We start from the raw sequence: 7959 nt of genomic DNA on the forward strand, positions 1-7959 counted from the left end.
AGATAACTATAACTACTAGGCGGAAAATAGGGGGCTAGACAAAGTAGACTAGCTAAAAATTCTACTAGACTTCTATAATACTATATACAGAACATTTATAAAGAAGCTTAGACCCTACTAGAAGCAAGACTAGGAGGAGCTGCAGGAAGCTATAAAGGAGCACTAGAGGGACTAGGATATAGCCTAAAGGATAGGTACCTAAACCTTCCTAGATGCGTATATATAAGAAGCCTCTAGAAACTTCCTAGGTCTCTTAGACTACTATACTAATTTCGTAGTGTATAGCGATGCCTGCCTAGTATCTAAATAGCTATATAAAAGCAAAGTTAGATTCTTCTTCTTTAGAGGGTTACCCTAGGTAGATAAAGAGCTAGTCTTGCTTAATATACTAGGAGGGCCTAATAGCAATAAGGTAGCAAGCTATAAGCTAGAGAAGATCTATACCTACGTTAAAAGAATCTATTAGTAAAGAGAAGGAATAAAATATATATTAGCTAGCTAAATAGAGGAAGATACTTAGCAGGTATATTAGATATTAGAATTAGCAAAAGCTACGCCTATAAAGGAGGAAATTATAGAGGCAGCAAAAGGCGTTAAAAAGGAGCAAGCCACTACCTAACTACTACTAAACGTTAACCTAGAAATAGACTAGTTAATTAGGGCACTAGGAAAAATAAAGATAAGTTTAGCTAAGGCTAATAGGCTATAGGAATACTACGTAATAGGCCTATTACTAAAAAGCCTAGTAAACTAGCTCTACTTTATTTTATATATAACTAATACTAGGATAAAGCAAGGAATACGTCTAAATACTATAGTAATTAGAGGGTTACTAATAAACTAGCTAAGAACCTAGGGCCCCACGCAAACGTTAACTACTTAGCTAGGGCTATAGAGTTATAGGGGGTATAACAAGAAACTACCTACCTATAATATATATAGATTAGAAACCTACCTAGTATAGGACTACCCCCCCTAGCTAGAGCTTATAGCGCTAGGGTAGGTAAGCACTTCCTAGAATCTAGAAATAAGGACTAGGACATTTTACTACAGACTATTATATAAAAAACTAGGGTAGGTTACTAAGCTAGCACTATAGAACCTTGCTCTTTACTAGATAAAGAAAAAGTTACGTAAATACTATAAAGTTACTAAGGATATCCTTAGCTAGCTAGCGTTATAGGTTAAGCTAGAACTATTTAATAGAATAGATTTAAGAGGCTAGTAGTAGAGGCAGACTTAAGGACTAGACTACCTAGCGGCAAAAAGAGTGGAAGCTAACGTGATATCTTCCTAGAATTAAGGATTAGAACTAGGAAATGCTTAAAAAGAATATAAGTAGTTCTTAAACTATTAAATACTATAAACTAGTAAGGAAGACCTAGTAGTAATAACGCTAGATTATATAGACTTAAGACATATTATCCTAGGATTAGTAGACAAGAATACACCTAGGATCTACGCCTCTATAAGGGAGAAAGAAAAGCAAAGGGACTAAGTCTTAGAGGAAGTAAGGACAGGATTAATCTAGAAGCGTAGGCAAGGAAGACTAACACGAAACCTAGTAAACTAAGAAGAGGGGGGTAAGTAAGGAGATAGAACTTAAAGAGACCCTAGAGATTCTATACCTAGCTTAGGCCTATATAGACCCCTTCGCGATAATCTAGCTACTAGATAATATAGGTAAAGGCTATGCGAATTTAGGGCCTAACTAGGACCTACTAGTAACAAGAAGAAAAGTATAGTTTAAAGAAGTAAAGAATAAGGAGCTTAAGGGAATAATACGCCTAAGCCTAAACTAAATAGCAGCTACTTTTCTTAGATAGGATGTCTAGGGAATTGTAGTAGCTAACCTACTAGGGCAAGATTATTTGCAGGAATAAATTAAGACGTTATTATAGGAACCCTAGACTTAAGTTCTGCTAGATAATAACTTTAGCGGGGTAAACATAGTAGAGCTAGGGGGCCTAGAAAGTGCACTAGTCCTAAATAGGTATCTAAAGGGTGCGCTAATTTTACCCTTTAGATATATTAACTAATTAGAGGAGCTAGAGGTAAAGGACCCTATGCTAGGTTAGCGCAATATACGCGCGATACTAGAAGTACTTAATACCTAAGTAAGGCTCTAATTTAGATAAAACTTAGATAGGTATAGAAAAGATTTAGTTATATAAGAAGAGAAGGACAAGTCTTGCGCTAACTAGGAATTAAATTAGATAACTCTCTACGCAGAACTACTAACCTGCTAGACTAGCATAAGGGGGAACGTAGTAAACTACCTAATTAATATAGGGGTATAAATAAATCTCTTAAGATTAAGTGCTGCGCAGGCATTATAGGTACCTATTAAGACACTAACCTAGACCCTAGGGCATACGCAGGGGGTAGTTATAGCTAATAGCAGGATAGACCTGTTTATTAGAACTGCGTAGAATATACTAGTATATATAGGGGAGGTAGAGACCCTAACTTATTTTAGGGTAATTACAAACCTAACCTACTTAGCTATATTAGGAGGGCTATAGTGTACCTCTGCTAGGCTAGCTATTTAGTATAATATCTACAGGAGGGTTACCTGCTAGGTGCTATCCTTAGATAGGGAAAGGAATGTAGTCTTTATAGCCTTAGATCTAAAGCTAGAAGATAGAGATAAAATAGAAGAGGAAGACGAGTTAGAAAACTAATAGCAGGACCCTTGCTTAGGAAAGAGATCCTGCAAAATTAATACCTAGGAGATAAATGCTATATAGCAGAATATATAGTATATTTAAAATTTCTATAAGAGGTAGACTATATAGAGCTATAGGTAGGATTTAGTAAATATAGATAACTATTTACCTTAGAAGATAAAAAGATACTAGAAAAATAGGCAGCATAAACCATAGGATATAGTATAGGGGCAAGCAAAGACCTACAGGCTATCTAAGAGCTAAACCTAATATTAGTAATATGTAAGCTAAATTAAGGCGTATAACAAAAAGTAGTATAAATAGTTGCTAAGGTAAGCACTAAGTATAAAAAAGTTAGCAAGAAAATCTAACTAGTAGATAACCTAAAAGAGAAGGATAAGGATATAGAGTTTAGAAGGGAGGACTAGAAAATAGTAGCTAAGGAAAACTAACTACTAAAGCTTAGTATTCGCGAAAGAGCTAACCTTAGCCCTTTTAACTATCTTTTTAAGAAAAGATATGCATTATTTCTAAGAGGGTCTAGGCTAACTGCTAAGAGGATGCAAGAACAGAAATTTAGTCTAGACTTATTAGTAGTAGAAAGGACTCTATTTTAAGAAATAATTCTTAATAGAGAATTAGCTATTACCTTTAACTTTAGAGAAAGTAGACGTATTACTTAAGACGTTAGCTTACCTTACTAAATAAAGATAATCCTGCATAAAGCATAGCAAATACGCAGTTTCCTAGTAGCTAAGGTAGTAGAAGAAGAATTTGTTTAGATATTAGAAGAGCGTCTAGATTAAGGAACACTTAAGAGGTGCAATAGCCTATACTAGAACCTATATTTCTTAGTAGTAAAGAAAGATAGGAAGCACTAACTAGTCTAAAATGCTGTCTATATAAACAAGGTTAGCTAGAGGGACGTAAACCTACCTCTAATAGTAGATAAATTCTCTAAGAAATTTGCTAGGTGCAAGATATTATCCCTAATAGATATATTTTTAGGATATAACTAGATTACCCTATACCTAGATAGTAGAGATATAACTACTATACACACCCCTATTAGCCTACTATAATCCTGCACTATAGTACAAGGAGCAACAAACTTAGTAGCAGCCTTTTAGAGAATTATAATAAAAATACTACGCAATTATTCCCCTTATATAATACTGTTTATAGATAATATAACTATAGGGGGGCCTAAGACTAACTATAGGGGCGAAGAGGCACTTTCTAGGGTCTAGAGATTTGTGCTTAAGTATGTGCAGCAGCTTAACTAAGTCCTAGTAGATATTAAGCAAGTAGGGGGTACAGTTTTAGGAAAGAAATGTTATTAGGGTATAGCTTATCTTAGCGTTATAGGCTATAAGGTTAGCTTTAAAGGAAGATACCCTAACTACATAAAGGTAGAAAAGATTGTAAAATAGCTAGAATATAGAAATATAAAGGAAGTCTAGATATTTATTAGGATCTGTGTCTACTACTAGATATAGGTTCCTAGCTTCGCTATCTAAGCAAAGCTATTATTTATACTCCTGCAAGGCAACACTAGGTAGATATAGGAAGAATTATAGAGGGTAGTAATAAAAGAGCTTAAGTATTTAATTACTACAGCACTAGCCCTAATAACTATTAATTACAAGACTAGAGGGACTGTCTACCTTATAGTAGACGCTAGTAGGGAAGGTGTAGGAGCTTCCCTAGAATAAATAGGGCTAGATAGAAGGCAATATCTATGCTAGTTTAAAAGTACTGTATAGTTAAAATCTAAAGCAAAGTAGCACTCTACTAAGCTAGAGTATAGAGTAGTGCTATAGGCCCTAAAGAAGTTTAGAGTTTAGCTCTATAGAACACTATTTGTTATTAAGATAGACGCTTAAACCTTAATTACTTAGCTTAATTAGTCCTTAAGCGAAATACTAGGAGGAGTAATAAATAGGTAGCTTGCTGCTATTTTAGCGTAGGACTTTAAAATTTAATATATTCTAGGCAAGAGGAATATAGTTATAGATACTCTATTATAATATCTAAAAGAGGATAGATAGGAACCCCTAGATAAAACTAAAGACAACATTAAAGACTTTATTAAGTATATAATTGCTAACGTTAAGTTATATAATCTAATAAAGGACAAAGTACTATATCCTAAATATAGCGCTAAATTAGAAGGAATTGCCTAGTTTCTAGTTAGGTTTAAAATCCTAGACGTTCCGCAGAAGGAGTTAAGGGTATAGAAGAAATAAGCATTAAACTTCTTTGTAAGAGATAGGTTCCTCTTCTATAAGATATCTTAAAATATAGTAGTAAGACAAGTAGTTAATAATAAAGACGTTAGGATTGCTGCTATATAGGAAATACATTGCCTTGTTAGTTATTATAGGGTAAATACTATCTACTTAATAATAGCTTAGCAATATTAGTAGGAAAGGATATATAAGATAGTAAGGCTTACTCTATACACGTGTTATAAGTGTTAGAAAAGAAGTAGTAAGAAGAAGGTTAATATACTTACTAACACCTACTCCTATGCGCTATAGGAGATAGTAGCTATTAATATAGTCTATATACCTTATAATTCTAGGAAATAATTCCTAGTAATAGCCTAGGACTATTTAAGCGGGTAGCCTAAAGCACAAGTATTGCTAAATAATAGATTAAAAACTATTGCTAAATTTATATACAAAGACATCCTATATAGATAGAGTATAGCGCGAAGCATTATAGTTAATAGGGGGCCTAACTTCTAAAAAGTAGTTCGTGATTTAGCCACCATCTATAGCATACGTAGGGTTTAGATCTCTACCTATAACCCTTAGGCTAATAAAAAAATTAAAGGAGGGCATAAACTAATTGTTAACGCGCTTGCAAAGCTCTAGGGGAGCTAGGTCTCTAATCTACTAATAGTACTCCTAGCTAACTAAATATCTATTTAAGAAAATACTAGATACTCCACATACTAGCTAGTTACTAGTTAGAACCTAGTACTCCCTATTAAACTAGCTCTTCTAATATAGCAGACGCTTCCCTTTAGGTAGATAATAGATAGGGCTTAGCTACTAGTAGTAAGGGCTACCTAGGTTAACCTAAGAGATTAGTTTCTTAAAGATACAGTGTTAAGAATTAAGAGGCTGCGCTTATAGAAGAAAGAATATTAGGACAACTATAAGGAAATTTAAAGAGAGGAAATTAGCCCTAGCTTATTAGTACTACTATAGGATTTGGTCCGCTAGATAGATATATCTAGAGATAGGAAACTTAGTAATAAATAGCTAGGTCTATACCTAGTAGCGCAGAGCTTTCCTAAGTTAGGGACGTATTAGCTAAAAGATTTAGATAGAGCTAAGTTTATATATATAACGCTAGGCTAGAGGGTAAAGATCTTTTACTAGAGAAGCTAGGATAAGGTAAACTAGGAAGACTAAGGACTTATAAAGTTATAGGATAGGGCACTATAGGAAAATAGGTATATCTTCTAAGCGCTACCTACGTAGTTTAATAAGTTAGGTATAGAGGGAAGAGAAGAGAATAAGGAAGCTAAATTAGAGAATTAGGACTAGGAAATCCTGCAACTAGATATAGGCGGTCCTACTCTTAAGATTAGGCCTAGGACGCTCTTAGACAAAGAATAAGCAGAATACTAATATTTTAATATCTTAGATTCTAGCAAAAGTAATTAAGAGGAGGATAATTAATAATTAGGAGTTAATAGTATTAATACTTTAGTGTTAAAACTTAGGAAAAGATGCGCTATAGGACGGGCGCAAGATTAGTAGGGGGAAGGTAGGAAGCGCGCTAGTCCTAAATAGGTATCTAAAGGGTGCGCTAATTTAACCCTTTAGATATACAACGCTCTAATTAGCTACACTAACTACCTACCTACGCGCAGACAAGCAATTACAATAAGGACAATAAGCAAGTAAAGGTAGAAGGATAATAAATACGTAAAGGTAGAAGGATAATAAATAAGTAAAGGTAGAATAAAGTAAAGGTAGGAGAACAATAGGAAGGCGCAAGTATAATAGGAAGGCACGCGTATTCCTATATATATTCTGCCTACGCTGCTACTACTATAACAAACTACACTAAAAACTTTATTTAGATATCTAACAAAGCTATAAGTATCTAACAAAGCTACTACTAGAAGATCCTAAACAAAATAACAAGCCCTAAACAGTTATTAGAAGTCTAGAAAGGAAAATAGCTAGTAGTTAAGCTAGGCTTACTAGGATCCCTAATATTAACAGGTTCCCCGCAGTCCCTAAGGTTAAGCCTATAACCTAGAGGGTTGTAGCTATAGCCTATAATACCTAGAAGTTTTGCACTAGACTATTAGTATATATTATAATAGAGGAGTCTTTTAGCTATTAAAAAGTTAGACTTAGTTTAGCCTAAAGAGTTTAACGCGTAGACCTAGGTACTTTATAAAGGTATCCCTCTTCTATAGAAAGGAGGTGTAACTATAGGTAGCTAGATTAATAAGATGTGTGTAAGCACTATTGCGTAACAAAGGAATATTATAGATAACTTTATAGGAGTACTAGGGGAGCACTTTAACAAAACTTTAGGATTAATAATAGTAGTAGGGAGCTTTATAGAGTCTAGCCTAGCACTTATATAGTTATATAGTGGTGTAGCTAATTTTAGGCTATAGTACCTATTTATAAAGGAAGCGCGTAATATATATAAGAAGCAACTTAATAAAATACACTTAGTAATATAGTATATCCACGCTAATTACGCTAAATTTAGTTAGAAATACCTAAGCTAGTTTACCCTACAAGTTAGTTAGACACACTAAGGATGCATAGATGTAAGGTACCTCCTACATTGCGTGGGTCTAGACTAGCTTGCTAGCTTCCTAAACTTAGAGGTATACTATAGAATGTAGGGTTAAAACTAGTTAAAAGACAATTTTGTTAATATTACTAACTAGCACAGAGTCTAGGTTATAATTGCTAAGCTAATAGGAAAGGTAGATACTATCTTAAAGGCTAAGGAGGAACTAGAGGACTATTTCTTGTAATATGTTAGGACAATTATTTGTTACTATGTAATAGGCCTACATACCCTACCTAGACTAACGCTTAAAGGTATAAGCAACCCTTATAACTTTAATATGCGCTATAGGGAAGAGGATAGTACTTACGCTAAGATTTAGCGCCTAGTGCTACAATAGTATAGAAAGTTAGAGAACTAGGTAGGGGTGCTACTTAGCATAATCCCCCTAAGTAAATAGATATAGAAAGAGGGCATAAGGTTGTTAACAAACTATAGGATACTAGTA

This window comes from Plenodomus lingam (genome assembly GCF_022343315.1).
Source record: "Plenodomus lingam strain CAN1 chromosome Unknown contig_17, whole genome shotgun sequence".
Classification (NCBI taxonomy): Eukaryota; Fungi; Ascomycota; class Dothideomycetes; order Pleosporales; family Leptosphaeriaceae; genus Plenodomus; species Plenodomus lingam.